General features: G+C 36.7%; 1 pseudogene; it reads left to right on the top strand.

Annotated features, from left to right (window-relative positions):
- The first annotated feature begins 218 nt into the window (after window positions 1-218).
- Window positions 219-20412, top strand: LOC113070204 (cytosolic phospholipase A2 gamma-like; annotated as a pseudogene).
- The last annotated feature ends 796 nt before the right edge of the window (window positions 20413-21208 follow it).

Below are 21208 nucleotides of genomic sequence, written 5' to 3'. Positions count from 1 at the left end.
TATTGACAAAATATAAACTATACCCATCCCCAGTCTTGGATGGACTGAGACATGACAGTATGTGCCTTACAGGTCTATTGCAGCAAACCAATCTCGAAATCTGACACGTTAACGTGTTTGAGAGTAAGCATTCTGAACGGAAGCTTGTGAAAGGCCTGGTTCAGAACCCTCAGGTTCAAGATCGGCCTGAGCCCCCACCTTTCTTAGATACATTTATTTTAGATATTGAATAATAAATAATGTAGGCTCTGTGAAAATTTTTGTTGTTCCTAGATTCTTCCATGCCAATGGCCGTTCTCTAGAGTTGGAACTGTCTCCTGTCGAAGAACATCTCTAGACTTTATGAACCATATGAGTAAGTAATAGCTCAAGCATACACTACCGTTCAAAAGCTTAGGGGCAGATTTGTGATGTATTTGAAATAAATATTTTATGCTCATCACTGCTGCATGAATTTGATTAAAATACAGTAAATCTGTAAAACAGTAATATTGTGAAATTACAAATTTTAAATAACTATTTTCTATTTTAATATAAGAAGAGTTGATTTGCAAAAAAAAAAAAAAAACAGATTCCTCAATTTTTATACATTTTCAGAAAACTTTTTTTTAATTTTTTTATTTTTTTTAGCAAAAGTAGATAACTCCAACAGTCATTTTTTTTTTTTTTTTTTTGTAAAAGCAGATAATGCCAACAGTTGTTTTTTGGCAAAAGTAGATAACTCCACGTTTCAGAGTTAAACAAAAACACTTGGCTAATCTTTTTATTTACTTCGTCGTTGTGATTACATACAATAAAGAGAGTATTATCGGTTTTGAAAAAGAAAAAGAAACTGTTGATAGAACAAAGAATGAATACAAGGGATTCAAGTATTAGTCCATTTATTCTAAGCAAGTGCAAGAAGCTCTTAAAATACTAACGTAAATACGTCATATTTTTAATAAACTACAGTCATATTGTTAACTACCTAGAAATTATAATATTATTAATATTGTTACATTCCCCCTTTCTAAAAAGTTGTGGGCAGAGAGTGAAAGAACTCCCGTCTCCAGGTCAAACACAAATCATCTCACCAGTTTAAAATATAAAAAGACATACAAGGTTTATTTTAAATTAATCAGTGGGATACAAACATAAGGCTTCAGGAGGGAAAATAATCAAAATAACAAACAAAAGGAACTATAACTGAGGGTTTATGAAAATACCTTACCTAGTGTTAAAAGAAAAATGAAATGAAACTCTTCCCTTAACCCCTCTCTAGTTAAACACATGAGAAAATATGATTTCTCAAATTAAAGGGCATTAAAGGGCAAACCATTCAGGGCTTTATAAGTAATAAGCAAGATTAAAAAAAAAAAAATTAATTTTTTTTTTTTTTTTTTGAATGTACAGTGCACTCTTTGCGAGCAGAGACTGTGTTGGTGTGTGTATACTGGGACGCCAGTTTATGTGAGGAACAGATCAACAAATTGAATCGATCGGTCAAATTGGTTTTATTATTGTTTGTAATTGTGTTATATTGTATTGAATGTTTTTTTTATGTGTGAGGGTGACGTAAACTGTGTTAAGGATTGTGTAGAAAACTTGCAGCAGTACAAGTGTGATTTTTTCACGTTTGCCATGCCATTTATATTTGATGCACATGAAAACAGAAAGAAAAATGATAGAATAGAAAAAGAATAGAGCAAAACAAGCTAAACTAATTGAACTGTGAACTTGTTTAGTCCCAAGTTATAAGAAAAACCGGCCAGTTTCAGCACCCTGTTTTTATGCCAGAAACTTTTACAGCAATAGACCGTGAATGGGCAGACTGGTCTGAGCTGTTTGAGATGGCAGCTGAAGTAAATGGCTGGGATGCGGCATTAACTTAAGTTTATGTCCTTATTGTTATCAGGCAAGGCAAGAGATGTTTACATTGGGCTGACTCCAAATGATAAAGCTAATTATCAGTCTAAATGCTGCCATGACCAAATGCCTGCAACGATGTGATAGTGGTGAATGGATTCGAGGGAACTTTACATCACAAAAGCATTTAGTATCCAAGTTTCAAGTTTGTTTGTATGTAGCACATTTAAAAACAGCAAGCACGGCTGACCAAAGTGCTAAACAGACAAAGACATAGAACACATGACAACCCAAAGATTCAAACCATAAACTCAAAATAGATTAAGAGCCAAACAAAAGGAATAGGTTTTAAGAGATGATTTAAAAACATGTAAAGACTCTGTCGATCTGATATAGGCTGGAAGGCTGTTCCACATCATAGGGCAAGCCAACGCAAAGGCTCTATTCCCTCTATGCTTTAAACGAGATCCGGGGACTGAGAAAAGTCTTTGATCACCAGATTTTGTGTAGGATTGTATGGATAAAGTTGATCAGATACGTTTTTAATACAGAAAGAAGTAAAAGGAAAAAGGTAGTCCAGGTCAATACTTCTGCTCCCTGAAATTTTACTGGGGCCAAAGACTATAATCTCGGTTTTTGATTAATTCAGAAATAAATAAATAAAAAAATTGAGAGAACCACATTTTCACTTCATCCAGGTATGCAAAAAGAGATTCTAGAGCAGCATGTTTATTTAGTTTCAAAGGTAGATAAATTTGGGTATCATCTATAGCAGTGAAATGATACCCCATGCTTTCTGAAAATAGAGCCCAAATTAAGTAAATACAAAGAAAAAAGAATGGGTGCGAGAATAGTACTCTGTGACACTACACAGGAAAGCTTAGCAGGCAAAGAAGAAAAATTGCGTAATCTGACAGAGGAAATTTTATTTGTTAAATATGATTTGAACCAGCTAAGAACAGTTTCCTGGATGCCCACAAAATATTCTAGTCGAAATAAGAGTTTTATGATCAACTCTATCAAAAACCGAGGTTAAGTCTAACAGAATTCGGAAAATAGAGTCTCAAAAGTTTCAAAAATATGATTTGCACTTAAGGAAAGACCGTAGCTGAATAAACAGTTTTCTTCAATGATGTAGTAACCATGGAAGATTTGAGATAGGGCGAAAATTATTAAAATTACTATCATCAAAGAGAAGGTTTCTTAAGAAGAGGTGTCACAGTAGCTTCGTTGAGGCTATCAGCTAATCAGACAAGCCACATGCAACTTTGTTTTGGTTGTAGAATTTTCAGTGGCCAGTATCATGACACAAGAGATTTTGGGTTTGGATGGTTGGGGGTTTAAGTCAAGGCCGCTTCTGGGGATGCAAGGGCCTATTAAGATGAGTTCTGATTCACTTGCAACAAGAAGTGGCTGACAATCTTAAACAGATGCAAGAACGTGGTATTATTCAACCTTTAGATAGTCCATGGGCCGCATCTGTAGTTCCCATTTGTAAAAAGGATGGTGGTTTGCGTTTTTGTGTGGTCCATTGGAAATTGAACAATGTCATTTGCAAGGATGCAAACTGATGCAAGTCTAAAAAGGCTTTAGGGACTGCTCCTGGTGTAGTGAGCGTAATTATTATTAAACAAATGTATATCCTGATAATAAATATATTACCTGATTCAATGAAATATTATACTATATTTCAGTTTGCACATACCTGTCAAACTGTCTGGTTTATGTTCCCTGGGGAACCACTAAATGTCCTCCTTCCCCACGTTGTCTGTCACTTCCTGAACCACACAATCTCTGTCTCCTCATTGCACTCAGCTGTCCCTGGTCATTTATCATTGCACTCAGCCAATTCCCCATTAGCATTGTCATTTCCCTGTGTATATATACCCTGTCTGTTTTAGTATGTGTCACAGAGTCCTTGTATTGATCACGCCACTTCCGAGTCCTGTTCATGCCTGTGTGTTTCGTTCTGTTGAGTTTTGATTGCCACCTTGGTTTTGACCCCTGCCTGGACTAGATTTGATGTAACGGTTTTCCCTTATTAAAGAAACATTTACTGCTATTGGATTTACCTGTCCTCTGTTCTTGTGTGGCTATCGTGACAGAAGGACTCCGTCACACAAGATCCAGCGGTATGTTTTTCGATGTTTCCTCCCCAGTCACCGAGCGGGAGAGAAAGAAGTGTTTTGAGGGAACCCGCCTGGTCGTGTTTCGTGGGACCAGGGGAGGTCGCAGAGGAGTGAGTGGTCGAGAGGAGGTTCGGCATCGCTCTCCACCATGGCCCCCCTTCGACTCGGGACTCGTGTGGGACGGATCCGAGCCGCCGACGGAGAGGGGAGACAAAGCGCACATCTGCCGAGCCAGTGCCACTGCACAAGATGGCTGCTTGACCGGCACCTCTGCACAGGATGACAGCCACAGCTGACCCTCCAGAGTTGAGTCAGGTTCTCGTTGACCCTCCAGAGTCGAGTCAGGTTCCCGTGGACCCTCCAGAGTCGAGTCAGGTTCCCGTGGACCCTCCAGAGTCGAGTCAGGTTCCCTCGGACCCTCCAGAGTCGAGTCAGGTTCCCTCGGACCCTCCAGAGTCGAGTCAGGTTCCCTCGGACCCTCCAGAGTCGAGTCAGGTTCCCGTGGACCCTCCAGAGTCGAGTCAGGTTCCCTCGGACCCTCCAGAGTTGAGTCAGGTGCTCGTGGACCCTCCAGAGTCAGGGCTAGTCACCGTTGACCTTCCAGAGTCAGGGCTAGTCACCGATGACCGTCCAGAGTCATCCAGAGTCAGGGCTAGTCACTGTTGACCTTCCAGAGTAAGGGCTAGTCACCGTTGACCTTCCAGAGTCAGGGCTAATCACCAATGACCGTCCAGAGTCATCCAGAGTCAGGGCTAGTCACCGTTGACCTTCAAGAGTAAGGGCTAGTCACCGTTGACCTTCCAGAGTCAGGGCTAGTCACCAATGACCGTCCAGAGTCATCCAGAGTCAGGGCTAGTCACCGTTGACCTTCCAGAGTCAGGGCTAGTCACCGTTGACACTCCGGAGTCAAGCCAAGTCACTGGTGATATTCATGGACAAAGGCAACTTGTAAACAGACTTGACCTGCAATCGGTTCATTGGATAAACAAATTCCCCATTCCCAGGAGGTTTAACTCCATTCTATGTTAATTTAAGAACAAACAAATGAATTAAATACTCTTTTTTTTTTTTTTTTGTGACCATGAAAGTTCTGTATGAAGAATATGACGGGGGAGATGAGATGAGTGTGCAGGGGGGTAACTATGACTTAGCCCCTTTAACACTGCCATTCCGGCAAATACAGGAGTTAAGTGTTCCTGCAATTGGTCCCTGGTCGCTAGATTTGGCACTTTCATACTGCCAGTGATGACCCGGTATATGTGCGTGCTTTCACACACAACCCTTGAAGATCCTGTAACGACACGTGACATCAGCGCGTGACGTGTAATGTACGAGTCGACAACGCTAGGCACGTTATACTTTCACTGAAGCAAGCAAACGGTCTCGGCGTCAGCGCGGAAAGTTAGTAACTAACTGATCTCTGCTTCATTACAGTTTGCACATATGTTTTCATTGCGAATGTTGATCTTCCTTCAAAACAGCCGGTAAAAGAGTCGCGCGATAACGCGCGACACGGAATTAGATATGGCTTTTGTTCACAAAGCGCTCGTCCCGGGTCGAACCCCCCAATGTTACTAGGTCCCCGACCCAGGTTCAATTCAGTAATCAATTCCGGGACGTGGTTGCTTTCACACAGAAGGCAACCCGGCAATGTTCCGGAAATATTGCGGGTCCGACGTGCAGTGTGAAAGGGGCTTTAAGAAATACAGTGCCGGTGTAGCAGTCGGGTTGCCAGGTCCGTCTAATAAACCCAACCAAATAGTTAATCAAACAATTTCCCAAAGTAGCATAAATTCCGTGGATTTGGCAACATTCCCGCATGCAAATAAACCAAACACACCTGAATGTAAGGAAAGCAAAAATGGACAAATTTCTTGTTACACTGCAGCATAGTAAAATGATTCTCACACTCCTGTTTATGTTCTTTTTTATTATTATTCATCTTGCAGTTGTTCCTTAATTTTTGTCTTATGTTTTTGCATTTCAAGTTGAAAAAACCTCTCGTCTTAAATTTATTTTCAAGTTTAAGATTTAGGACAGTATTTTGAACTATTTGACTTGCCGTACATCCAGTAACGCTTCTTGCGCACGCTAGGTCTACCGGCCGACCAAGAAAAGTCCCGATCGTCCTGATTGCCACTCCGCCCCTGGCTCGACTGATCCTGTTGTGGCCACGGAGGCTACCCTTAACTTGTTCATGTTCTCTGTTTCAGACTTGCCTAACCAGACTTGCTCTCCTGTTTATTCGATCCCACTGTGGTGGTCTTCTGCGCCGCCCTGGTGGGCTTCTGTCTCGACCGCACGGATGTGGTGGTCTTCTGCGCCACCCTGGTGGGCTTCTGTCTCGACCACACGGATGTGGTGGTCTTCTGCTCCACCCTGGGGGGCTTCTGTCTCGACCGCACAAATGTGGTGGTCTTCTGCGCCGCCCTGGTGGGCTTCTGTCACGACCACACGGATGTGGTGGTCCTCTGCGCTGCCCGGGTAGGCCTCTGTCTCGACCACGCGGATGTGGTGGTCCTCTGCGCCGCCCGGGTGGGCCTCTGTCTCAACCGCACGGCTGTGGTGGGCCCCAGTTCCACTTGCTCTACCCTGGAATCCTGCCCGGTCGGTACTGTCCTGGGTCCCTGAACGCTCTGACCCACCCTGGTCTCCTTGTTGTGTTGTCCCTCCGTCCCTCCCTCTGAAGCTCCACTTCCTGGTCTCTTGTCTTGTCGGTCACTTCTTGGAGCGTCTGGTAGCCGCTCCGTAGGGGGGGGGGGGGTATTGTCACAGTGTCTGGTTTGTGTTCCCTGGGTAACCACTAGATGTCCTCCTTTCCCACGGTGTGTGTCTCTTCCTGAATCACATGATCTCTGTCTCCTCATTGCACTCAGCTGCCCCTGGTCCCTGGTCCTGTTCATGCCTGTGTTTTTTGTTCTGTTGAGTTTTGATTGCCACCTTGGTTTTGACCCCTGCCTAGACTGGATTTGATGTAACGGTTTTCCCTTATTAAAGAAACATTTACTGCTATTGGATCTACCTGTCCTCTGTTCTTGTGTGGCTATCGTGACAATACCCATACATACAAAACAGTCTGTACATACAATTGTCAATTTGTACATTTTTTTTTCTTATTTACTTCCATTTCCATTTTTTGACTGTCACTGTCATTCAGTTACACTGTGGAAGCTTGTGTCATGAAAACAAATTCCTTGTCTCTGTAAACATACCTGGTAATAAAAGGTGATTCAGATTATTATTTGGGTTGTGGTTGCTCAGACTCCCTATCCCAGACCTAACTGGGCTAAACAAAGGTTATGGCAGCAAATAAATTGAACTGTGAACTCATTTAGTCCCGTGTTATAGGACAAAGAGATAGAACCCAATAGTTAAGTGATGAAGTTCCCAAAAAGACAGTGAAGGACGAGAGAGGACCAGAACTTGGTTTTATTTTTTGTTTTTGTTTTGTTTGTGCACGGCAATTGTCCGCGAGGGGCTGTTTTGGTTTTATTTTATTATTAAAGTTTTCAGTTAGATGTTCCTCCTTCCCATGACTACGAATATTTTTATATTGTTACAAATATATTACACAACATGATTTTTAAAACTGTCCTGGAGCAGCCCAGCACTGTCCCACCCATTTAACACACAAAATTTAACTTGTCAGCTCATTAATAGAGACTTTTAAACTTGAAGTATGGTTAGAAAAGATAAAAAGTGTTTCGAGAAAATATGATGCAAGATCTGTGTCACGTTCAGCAGCGGCAGCTCTTAAAGAAACAACAGCCAAAATAACCAAATAAACCGATTGCTGTGATGTCTATTAATCAAAGGACAAATATATATATATATATATATATATATATATAAAATTTAGAATTTAGTGTTTAATAACTTCAATTTCTATTTCTGTATATTTCTGCTGAAGGACACAGGTAAATATGACATTTATTAATGGTTTAGATTGTTTTAAGTTCATTTAAATTAGAAGTTATTTTTAAATTCTAGTAAATGTTAAGATTTAATGGTAGGGGGGCGATTTTATGGAGGAAACAGTATTGGTATCATTGATACTGGCATTCAGTCATAAAAAATAAAAAAATGCCAATAAACAAATAGCAGAAAATACTATACTTGTCTTTGTTGTTTGTACATTAATTTGACGATCAAATGTGAAATTTATTGCAATATAAAACTGTATCTAAATTTTAATTAGGATTCATTTAATAAAAAGTTATGTGTGTGTGTGTGTGTGTGTGTGTGCGTGCATGTGTATGATTATTATCAGGGTTTTATAAATGCATTAATAGCTTTTTTTTAAAAGATGGATTTTTTTTTAGTTTAAGAAAATCTGCAACAAATGTAAGACAATAAAATGTACATTAATGTGTAAAGTAGAAATAAATCATAAAGGCATAAAGGTACAATGCTGAACAATGACCATTCATATATACAGTATATATCTTAATAGGCAAGGTTGCATTCATTTTATTGCACACAGCTCTCATTAAGTACAGTTCTGTAAATCGATTTGAAGTAGGTTTAATCAATTTTGTATCCATTTGCTGAAGTCCTCACGCTGACTTTCACAAATGAAGACAAAATGCATGCTTTGTTGTATCAAGTTAATATGAAGCTTTCCAGTCGTCATCTGCTGTCCACTACAGTACATTGGCAAGTGTCCAACACAGTTTTTATGTCACCTTCTCTTAAGACAAATGCTGAAATATATTCATTTAATTCCAAAATAAACTCTGTGACATTAGTTGCAGTATACAATCTTAAATATTGTATATTATATTAGAATATGTAATATATAATATTTATTATCAATTAAATGTAAAACATAATAATTTGTTAAGCAATTAAATATTATAATATTTGAAATATTAAATTATTATTACATCAATATTAAATTATAAATATATAAACTTTATTATAAAATTTACAATGGTTTACCATGTTTTCACATTAAGCTTTTTTACTCCACCATCTCCTCCCAGTTACAAAGAAATTACATGGAAGAACTTGTTTTTTGGTCTGAAGCCCAATCCACGTTCATCTCCACCCTTCATGATAAAATCTAGAGTCCTATAAAAGAACATCTTCTGCCTGATCCGAGAGAAAACAGCTGCTGTTTTTATTGGGGAATCGCTGGATTTTACAAGACTACACAAGAACAGTGAGTATATATTTTTAAAGCTTTTATAAAAGGTAATTAAATAAAAAATGTAATTACTCTGTAAATTACCTACTGCAAATAAATATTAAAAAATTTTTTATCATTAGTAATATGCATTGCTAAGAACTTCATTTGGACAAGGCAATTGGACAAGATTTCTCCAATTTAAAATGTTTTGTACTTTCACATTCAAGATTTTCAAACAGTTGTATCAAGGTCCTATCAAAAAAAAAATGCATACATCAATGGAAAGCTTAATTGTTTTAGATGATGTATAAATCAAATTTTTTCTCAACCAAAAAAATGAACCCTTATGGCTAGTTTTGTGGTCCAGGGTCAGTTTGATTGCTTCTATTGTTCTGATTTGTGAATCACTTTAGATAAAACTGTCTGCGAAAATGTCTTCATGTAAATTTCATTCAAAAAAAAAAAAAAAAGTTAGCATTATTTGTGGTTTAATAATTTAAATATCAGAAAGGATGGTGTAACTTGACTTTGAACTTGTTTTACAGATGAGTGCATCCAAACTCCAGGAAAGGTCTGTAATCCTGCTCAGATTCCAGCATTATAAAGTTGCAATCAAAATTATTGACCAGCAAGAAGTTTTGCTGGCAATAACAACATTTTATAAAATTTTACACAATATGTAAGTTTTCGCCTCTAGAGGGCGTGTATACAAAATAAGGGCGTAGTTTGGCCCTGACCCAAATGGCACCATAAACCCTTTCAGTCTTCCTCTGAGTCCGCACTTTTGTGACGTAATGTCTCTTTGACTGTCAGGTAAAGTGCAGGCTCAGCAGAAGTTTGGATCGAGGTCGCATAAAACCAACAAAGGAGGCGCTCTTAGACACCCTATGGTCTCGTGGACTTAGGAGACACATGCGTGTGGTGGCCATTGTAGTCCTTAAGACCACAAGTGCACATGAAGTGTTTCATTTGGGACAGGGCCTTTGATAACGCCGTGACTGAGAGTGGAATTATTATGCAATAGTCGACCGCTTCCAATCCTTGTGCAGTGCTGTTTTATCATACTCAATAGATTTGAAAATTCTGTTACAATGCTACTCTGTGTGGTTGTCACCAGTTCAACAAAATGCATAACATATAAAAGCGTCTTTGGTGTTTCCATGTTTTCTACTAACTTCAACCAAACAGGAAATCAAGGGTGTGTGACATCAATGGCAGACGACACAATGACACTATGGACACGGTCCATGTCACTAGTTAAAATTGTTTATTTCTCTGGTTTTAAACATTAATTGAAACATTTGGTATAATGTAAGTACACAAGTCAGCAAAATATATATAACATTATTCTAGTGGTTTTTGGATATTTTAATAAAAAAATCTTGCATACTGTGCCTTTAACATATTTTAGTAATTCTGAGAACATAAAGTTGATGAAAAATCAAAACTTGACACTTTATATTGTCAAGTCACCTTTATTTATATAGCGCTTTAAACAAAAAAGATTGTGTCAAAGCAACTGAGAAACATTAATTATGTACCAAAGCGGTTGCACTTTATTTTACAGTACGTGTACTAACATGTACTTATAGTGTACTTACAGTGTATTTATTTAAGAAAGTTCTGGTAATACAAGGTAAATACATGGGGTAGGGTTAGGTTTTGGGGTAGGTTCAGGGTTAGTACCTAGTTATTACATAGTTATTGTAATTACTATAATAAGTACATAGTATGTACATGAGGAACAGGACTATAAAATAAAGTGCTACCAAAGAAAGGAATGTCCCTAATACCTGTGTACTTACATAGTAACTATATGTGTAGGCTACATAGTATGTAACCCCAGTTTAAGTACATATTGCTACATAGTATCTACAACACTAATGTTTCGCCGCGTTTATCATCAGCCCAACAGCTCAAGTTACTGTAATTCAGTTATATTATAGAATTTCCAAAGGCTTATTTTTCTTCTAAGACTATTTTGTACCATACTGTACAATAAACAACTTAAAAATAGCCATTTAGAATAGGGGTTGAATAATTATGAGATAGATATTACCAAATATATCTTATACTGTAGCTCAAAACATGACATTATATGTTGACATTATAACTTGTAATTTGCTTCTAGACTGTTTTCTTATGCAATAAAAATAAATGTATCTTTAGAAAAGCGTACATCTATAAATTATTATATTCACCAGGGGTTGAACAATTTAACAATAAACACAGTTAATGTCTATTACAAACTGGATCGTTCTGCGATCTCATCATAATTAACATCTGAGTTAATTGTTTGCAAATCTAAAATAAATAAAAATGTATGAAATATCAGTATGCCTGTATGTCTCCATTGCAGTGTTGAGGTGAGAATTGCACGCTCTCTACATAAAAAGGAGGAAGAGTTTGTGTTCGAAAGGAGAAACACTGTTTTTCAAAGCCTGCAGAAACTCGAGATAAACTGCAGTAAGGTAAGTAATGTAGTTTGCATGAAGTAGTAATGAAGTAAGATATTAGATAAAGTGAAATTCAGTTAACACCTTATTGATTATGTATATTTTGTACAGGCAAGCACATGAACCCAGAATATAAACAATGTGCAAAGTTACATATTAAATGTTTTCCCATAGAAAACCATTATAAGGAAAACATTGAGCCATTAAGCAGATTATGTTCATATTCTTGCCTCTTCTGTTTGTCTATATAAACAATGTATCATTGATATAGTGATTACTAAATTTGATCTTTTAATATTACAGTTTGAACTATATTAAGGCACAACATTTACAACATTTGTTGCACAATTTACACAGTACGAATTAATGTGAGATTGGTGTAAAAAGTCCACACATTGCAATTAAATAAGCACGCATTTGGATTGGCAATGATGCAACACGATACTGTCATTATTTTTACGCCCGCTAGAGGGCGCTTAACTTTTAAACCGTAAATATATTTTGTAATAAGCGTTGTACAAGTTACTACCAAACTGTTTTATAGATATCTGTTAATTGCTTGGCTCTTTTCAAATTAGACACAACAGGACTATATGTAAACTCTAATGCCATTTTTGCATTTTTTATTTGACACAGGACTAAGACTAAATTAAAAATAGCTGACAAAAATTAACACTAATCCGTTATAATTGTAACATTTAATATTATTTTAATGGGCAAGAAATTGGGCTTCATACAGCACATAGTTTTAGGTAGATTTTCCATCCTTCAGAAAATGTTAATTATAATTACATTTATTTCAAGACAAAGCCGTGTTTTGTTCAGTAAACCACTGTTTAATAAAAATAGAGGCAGTTGTATAGTTTTTGCATACCAAACTGTCTGTGTACCATTAAACCTCTAATATCTTACTGTCTGTTCTTTCTTGAAATGACCAACAATGATGAATGATGTTGTTGCTGATGAACATCAACTGTTTCCCAAGTGAAACTGTGTGCATTTCAGGATGAAGTGCCAAACATTGCATTACTGGAGGAGGACAAAGAGCCATGGTGGGTTTGCTGGGATCCCTGGTTCAGCTTGATAAAGCGGGTCTTCTGGACTGCATCCTTTATCTGAGCGGAGTCTCTGGATCCACCTGGTACAAACCCTGAGAAACCACAAACACAGAGATTGAATTGGGTTGAATGTTAAAAACTGAGAGCAGTATGTTCTTCTCTGAAGGTGCATGGCCTCCTTATACCAAGAACCAGACTGGTCCACCAAACTAGAGATTGTGAAGGACCAAATCATCAGGAGACTCAGCGGTCCAGGAGTCAGCTTTACAGACAAACTAGCCAAACTGAACAAATATTGCGATGAGAAAGACCACTTCAGCTTGACTGACGTCTGGGCAGTGATGGTCATCACAGAATATGTGAAAGAGGTCTGTAATTATTCATAACTATTCACCATCCTCTGCTATAGCAAACACACATGCAACAAGGTCCAAAGTCTGAAACCACATTGAAAACTGAGATTTAAAGGCTAGTCTCAATTGAACTGAACTGAACACAAGCATAGCTGAATAGGTGATTAATTTGTATTAATTCTCTTTGTAGAATCTTACTTGCTGTAAAAATGAAGATTTGCAGGTTCTTATGGACTCCATTCTTTAAGTTTTTCTGAGATTATGTTACATATATTATATTCTCTTCAGATTGATGAATGCAAACTTTCAGATCAGTGGGTCCAGCACAATAAAGTACCATTTCCCATCTACACAATGATCGACATGCAATCCCAAGGATGCAAGAACGAGAAAGGTCTGTGTTGGTGTCTGAAAAAATTAAAGTGAGTTTTTGTGCTCGTGTCAGCTGTTATATGGTGGTGTCTTCTGTATGCAGGCACAGAAGACCCCTGGTTTGAGATCAGTCCACTTGAAGCTGGTTATTCTCTCAGTGGAGCGTTTGTGAAAACATGCAGCTTCGGCAGCCAGTTTGACAGTGGCTCAAAGACAAAACCTCAGGAAGAAATGGACATGCTGTACCTGCAAGGTAACAATCTCTGTTACTGGAGAGTTTACTTATATTTGCAACATTACAGTTAGAAATATTAAAAATCATGCATCATTTTAACAACACAGCGAGATGCGGATTTAGTGATTTTAAGAAAAAAAAAAAACTATTTAAGGGTTCAAATGACAAGTTGTTGCATTTGACTGTTATATTGCATATTTTGTTTTAAAATCATGTTTTTGATTCATTTATTGTGAACACTTTTAAACATTAATGTATTTCCTGCAGCTCTGTGTGGCAGCGCTTTAGGTGATAAAGACGAGATTAAGAAATACCTCTGGCAAAAAATAAAGGGTAAAGCTGCATTTGAAAATTCACTTCTGCCGAAAGTAGTCAGTCATTTCATTTAATGTTAACCCTGATTATATTTGACTTTTCCCCCAGATTTCTTAGAAAAAAATTATCCTTTAGTGATGGCAATTGCAAATCTTTTTGTAACAAGCGAAGGTAAAGTATGTCTTCATTTATTTTTGGATAAGTTTTATCTTTTGATTCTACTGTTCTGTTTGTGCTTCCTGCAGCCAAATGAAAGGTCAAACTCTATAAAGATGAAAAATAAAAGATAAGATATAAAGATGATAATCTTTAATTTGCTAATAAATACTGTTAATAATCAGAGTTGTGAAGTAACAGATTACATGTAATCTGGATTATGTAATCAGATTCCTAATGTATTATATTACATATTACCTTTTAAAATACTCATAGTCAGACTACAGTTAGATTAAATATTATTCACACAATAGCAATAAAATATTTATAATTTATTGATTTTCCCTAATTCCTCTTTCATCTTTTAAATGTTCCCTTTTTTTAAAACAGCGTACTGCTTGTATAGCTACATTCAGAAAGACTTTAGTTTTGTGGACAATCACACAGAGACCAGTCATTAGTCAGTAAAAACAAAACTATGTTTCAGGATTAAGAAGTGTTTCAACATTGCATTAACTACTGATGAACACATACATTTGTATTTGAATAATAACTCAGTAGGTTATTTAACCATTTATTTCTATGTCTTTTGAAGGCTTTTGTCTTCAAACACATTAAAATCCACAAATTCACAAACGTTGATGTCATCTGAATCTCTTTCACCTAATATATTAGGTGAAAGAGATTCAGATGACATCAAAGTTTGTGAATTTTGTTCAGTATATATATATACTGAACAAAATTATAAATGCAACACTTTTGTTTTTGCCCCCATTTTTCATGAGCTGAACTCAAAGATCTAAGAATTTTTCAAAAAAGGCCTAGTTCTCTCAAATATTGTTCACAAATCTGTCTAAATCTGTGTTGGTGAGCACCTCTCCTTTGCCGAGATAATCCATTCACCTCACAGGTTTGGCATATCAAGATGCTGATTAGACAGCATGATTATTGCACAGGTGTGGTTTAGGCTTGCCACAATAAAATGCCACTCTTATAATATATATAAATGCAGTCCATTTACCATTTACCATTTACCATATAAACATATACTGTAGTAACACTTCACAATTTAGTTCCATTTTCAAATGAAAAATACATGTAAATCTTTTATTAATTGTATACCATGTTAATTTAACTAATTACTAATACATTATTAAAATCAAAGATGTATCTGTTATAGGGGTGACCCCGAATAGTCGATGAATCTACAGGTATGCTTTGATTCGAGGAGCCTGATTCGACTACCAATCTTACAGTCGAATATTTGTGGGGTGTTATTGATTATGCCATTTTGACTGTGGGGGAGCTCATATGTCTGACTTCAAATAGAACTAGCGGTTTTCTCCCTATAAGTTAATATACAGCCTATTATGATAAAGCTGTGAGAATCTGAAAAGAAAGAAGCTTCAAATTAATATTTTAAAGTGCGTGAATAAATCCAACCAAACCTATAGATTTATGTTTCACCTTCCATAATCCGTGACCGAAAGAGGACATCTTGGAGGCGGGGATTTAAACTTTACCAAGACTCAAACTGACACAGGCAGAGACTGGATTTTTTTTCGAATAGGTAGGGTACAAGTGATTTCAAAACATTTCAGCCGGTGTATATATGTATCGTGGATATATTATTTACCTGATATAAGATGCATTTGGTTTTGAGTCAAGCGCTTCATTGTAGTACTACGGTGATATCTCTTCAGCGCACAGCATGAGGAGGTCAAACTACAATGCAGGATATAAATAACTATGACTGGGACTGTTATATACATACTACTATAATGAGAAGACCATTATACTAAAACGCTGTGGATTTTTAGAATTTAGCTGCAGTGTTTCTGCAAATTGTTTCATGAAGAACGTGTCCACAAAAGGAGTTCACATTCAGAGCCCCACAGATATGTTCATGTGCGTTCGGGCACTTTTTGCAAAGAGCCTTTAAGTCCTAATATTAATGTCATGTTGTATAAATAACGAAGTGTATTCTATATGAAAATATTAGTCTAATCCCATTGATTAAAAACTTGCTATCAACTACGTCACTGTACTGGTCATCTTCAGCGCGCGCAGCTCAAAACAGAAATGCAGAAAATTAACTGCTAATGTTTTAGGCTAACGTTATAATAAGAGCACTATTGTAAAAAAAGTTTTTTCATACAATTGTTATGGTTTCGCGACGTTAAGCGTTAGCTATCTGTTAATCAAAACATAAAACATAATTTACCCCGTTTATATCTGCAAGGTATTCTTTACACATTTTCCCTGTATGTTAACATCAGTAATTATGTTAGTCGAGTGTCTGACTTGACTCTTGTTAATGTATTTTGCCCCGCCCCCAAACATATGATTCGACTATCAGTCGAATATTGGCAAGATTCGAAAATTCCGATTCGATTATGATAAATCCTTAGTCGGGGACACCCCTAATCTGTTAACATTATTTAGTGGACCTGATCAAACAATGAACTGTTGTATTTTTACTAACATTATTAATTAATTAAATACTTTAACATATGTATTGTTCATGAATCTTATTGTAAAGTGTTACTGAATAGATCATGAGAATGTCATCAAATTAATTTTAGCTTCAAATCAAAGCATCTTAAATGGCTTAAGCACAATGTTGTGTGTACAGGTGCTGGTCATATAATTAGAACATCATCAAAAAGTTTATTATTTCACTAATTGCATTCAAAAAGAGAAACTTGTATATTATATTCATTCATTACACCTAACTGATATATTTCAAATGTTTATTTCTTTGAATTTTGATGATTGTAACTGACAACTAAGGAAAATCCCAAATTCAGTATCTCAGAAAATTAGAATATTGTGAAAAGGTTCAATATTGAAGACACGTGGTGCCGCACTCTAATCAGCTAATTAACTCAAAAGACGTGCAAAGGCCTTTAAATGGTCTCTCAGTCTAGTTCTGTAGGCTACACAATCATGGGAAAGACTGCTGACTTGACAGTTGTCTAAAAGATGACCACTGACACCTTGCACAAGGAGGGCAAGACACAAAAGGTCATTGCAAAAGAGGCTGGCTGTTCAGAGAGCTCTGTGTCCAAGCACATTAATAGAGAGGCGAAGGGAAGGAAAAGATGTGGTAGAAAAAAGTTAACAAGCTATAGGGATATCCGCACCCTGGAGAGGATTGTGAAACAAAACCCATTCAAAAATGTGGGGGAGATTCACAAAGAGTGGACTGCAGCTGGAGTCAGTGCTTCAAGAACCACTACACACAGACGTATGCAAGACATGGGTTTCAGCTGTCGCATTACTTGTGTCAAGCCAGTCTTGAACAACAGACAGCGTCAGAAGCATCTCGCTTCAAAAAGGACTGGACTGCTGCTGAGTGGACCACAGTTATGTTCTCTGATGAAAGTACATTTTGCATTTCCTTTGGAAATCAGGGTCCCAGAGTCTGGAGGAAGAGAGGAGAGGCACACAGTCCACGTTGCTTGAGGTCCAGTGTAAAGTTTCTACAGTCAGTGATGGATTGGGGTGCCATGTCATCTGCTGGTGTTGGTCCACTGTGTTTTCTGAGGTCAAAGGTCAACGCAGCCGTATACCAGGAAGTTTTAGAGCACTTCATGCTTCCTGCTGCTGACCAACTTTATGGAGATGCAGATTTCATTTTCCAACAGGACTTGGCACCTGCACACAGTGCCAAAGCTTCCAGTACCTGGTTAAAAGACCATGGTATCCCTGTTCTTAATTGGCCAGCAGACTCGCCTGACCTTAACCCCATAGAAAATCTATGGAGTATTGGGAAGAGGAAGATGCGATATACCAGACCAAAGAAAGCAGGAGAGCTGAAGGCCACTATCAGAGCTCTCATAACACCTGAGCAGTGCCACAGACTGATTGACTCCATTCCACGCCGCATTGCTGCAGTCATTCAGACAAAAAGAGCCACAATTAAGTATTGAGTGCTGCACATGCTCATACTTTTCATTTTTATACTTTTTAGTTGTCCAGGATTTCTATAAATCCTTTCTTTGTATTGGTCTTAAGTTATATTCTAATTTTCTGAGATACTTAATTTGGGATTTTCCTTAGTTGTGAGTTATATTCATCAAAATTAAAAGAAATAAACATGTGAAATATATCAGTCTGCGTGTAATGAATGAATATAATATGAATGGAATTAGTGAAATAAATCAACTTTTGGATGATATTTTAATTATATGACCAACACCTGTATAGGAGACAAGTTATTTTTTAGTTCATTTTATACTCCGTTTATCACACTTACTAATTAACACAAGATACACAAACTACAGTTATAGCCTGCCAGATAACAAGAACTCAATAATGTACTGTACAAATTTCTTTCTTTCTTTCTTTCTTTCTTTCTTTCTTTCATTTCTTCTTTCAAAGATAACGAAGTTGCAAAGCCCTGTATGGATGAACACACTGAATTTGAGTGTAATTTTTTGTGTTATGTCCTCAATAGGTTGCCTCATTCTGGTAGGTTGAACCATCTTTACAATGTATTTGATTTGTATAATGTGTTTCACTTTAGATTTTATAACTATGTAGGTACTTTAAAGCATAAAGCTGTAGAAAACTAGTAAACCATCAAAAGAGAACCACTACGCATTTGTTTTACAGATCTTTGGCTGAGCATTCACAAAAGCATGTATCAGTGGATCTGGGGCAGGAAATATGACTTTCTCCACAACCTGAATGGTGAAAACAGACCCATTTGTAAATTTGTAATTCAATGTGAAAAATAAACTGATTTCATGCTGTTATCCATCAGATAAAACAATGCCTTCTACTCTTCTGGAAAGTGAGACGAGAGACTATAAAGACGCCGGACTGTTGCTGAACTCACCCTACTTCTCAGTGCTGAGAAAAGAAAGAAACATTGATCTCATAATTTCCCTGGATTTCAGTGATGACGATCCTTTCATGGTATTATATATGAACATATAACACATACTATAATATAAGTTAAAAGATTAGATCACTTATAAATGATAATTTACTCTCCTTTACATAGTTTTTCTTCAGTAGAATACAACAGGAATAATCATGCTGCTTTTTCCTCATGACATTCATCGTGACTACCAGAGGTCACACTAACCTTACAATACATTGACAGATGATTACAAATACTGTGTATCATTTTATTAATAAGAAAATACAAAAGAAAGAAAACCATTAAAACAAGTGTATATGATTTATTTTTTTAAATATTTATCAATAATACCTGGAGAGCATTTCCATTAATCTCAGACTTATTATTTCAGTGAATATCAACTTTAATTTCAACTCAAATGTTTGTCAAATGAAGTGTTACTGTTAAACTTTACCACTGCAGACAGTGAGAGAAGCTGCTGAGATTTGCAAGGAACGAAACATCCCTTTCCCTGAAGTCAACATCCCCAGTGAAGACCTGAAGAACCCAAAGGACTTCTATGTGTTCAAAGGCACAAACACTCCAACCGTGATTCACATCCCTCTGTTTAATGTGGTCAACTGTGGAGGCAAGTTTAGACAAAAAAAAAAAAAAAAGAAAAAAAAGAAATATCAATTATGTTCTCATTTAAGTGTTTTACTCTTTCCTCAGGTGACATTGAGAGTTTGAGGAACAATTATATCACCTTACAAGGTCCTTACAGTGCTGAGATGATCACTAATCTTATGAAGGTCGCTGGAAAAAACATCTCAAACAACAGAGAGAAACTGCTGGAGCAGATAGGTGCAGCTGTTGGGCAGAAAGGACTCAACTAATGAGTTGAATAATAAGTCCTTACTGATTGATTTAATGTGTGTGTGTGTGTGTGTGTGTGTGTGTGTGTGTGTTTAAGTAAACCCATACTCTTTGTCACTTAATGCTGACACATCTTTTAAATGAAATGAAACAAACAAAATATTACTTACAATATCAAGGAGAACACAACAACTAACTAATGGTCTGTTTATTTATAAAAAGTATGTTTCTCATCAATTTAGAGCTTTTCAATCATGTTTACATTTATTTCAAACTAATAACTATAAGAAATGCCATATTCCATGCATATTTGTCATTTAGCTGTTCTCTTCAGTAGTCAAATTTTTTGTGGATCATCAGTCATTAAAACTTAGTAAAGACTGTAAGTGTCATGTAATTTTATTTCACCAAGCTGATTTCTCACTAAAAGGCTAGAAGAAAGCAGCCCTTTTCTGTTTGATATGTTAAAACACATTTCTGCAAGTTTCAGTTTGTTCCTTAATGCTTGACATTCAATAAGCAATAAAAATAAATGATCACTGATAATCAAATCAACAATAGCCTTCTACAGACATGATTACAATTATGCGTGCTTCTGTTTCAATTAATTAATAAACTGCTCTCTAAAAATAAAGTTTTGTCCTGGCCATTTGATTTCAAACAGCACAAATGCTCGTTATTGTAAAATATGTGAATGTGGAAAAATCTCATTTTCAAAGTTGTTCACCTCTTGATTAAATTTAATATGAAATCACCAATAAAATCTGATAAATCTAATAAATTTATTATGCTCATATAGCTTAAAAAACCTAAAATAACGAAATAAATAAATGCAGGCCTAAGTGTGTGACTTTACCAATGAAGGATTGGCTATTTTATAAGGGTGACCAGATGTCCTGTTTTTCCCGGACAGTGCCGTATTTCAGCTCTATTTTAAGTGACTTATTTAAAAAAATACAAAAAAGTATTTTGTCTTGCATTTCCAACTTTTTTGTATGACTGGATGATCTGAGCAAGTAGAAGAAGTGTTTTGAGAAGACTCTCTCTGGGACCGATGTTGCAACAATAGGTGCGTGACACTTTTTGCTTCCATCAGAAGGAATTCATTCTGATCGACGAATCCAAACATAGTGTTTACATGAACGCTAAATCAAGTGATCAGGTTGATATATGCGTTTATATGTCAAAAGCTTCTGATCGAATGTATTCTTTTGACATGCGCACACTGCATGAATATACAGTTTCCTGCTGTTGTCGCATGCTGTTTTAAAAAGCACACATAATATTTATCTACTTTGGGTTCTTATTAGGCTATGACCTGCACATGAATTATTGTGCAGTGCTGCTTAAAAAAAAAAGAAGTAGTAAATGTGACCCTTTCCTCACCCTAAACCAGTTGTTTGTTGATGAGAGTCTTAACCTGTTAGCCA

Source organism: Carassius auratus, chromosome 5, assembly GCF_003368295.1.
Source record: "Carassius auratus strain Wakin chromosome 5, ASM336829v1, whole genome shotgun sequence".
Taxonomy (NCBI): Eukaryota; Metazoa; Chordata; class Actinopteri; order Cypriniformes; family Cyprinidae; genus Carassius; species Carassius auratus.
Note: the sequence above shows the minus strand (reverse complement) of the source record. Positions and strands in the feature narration are given on the sequence as shown.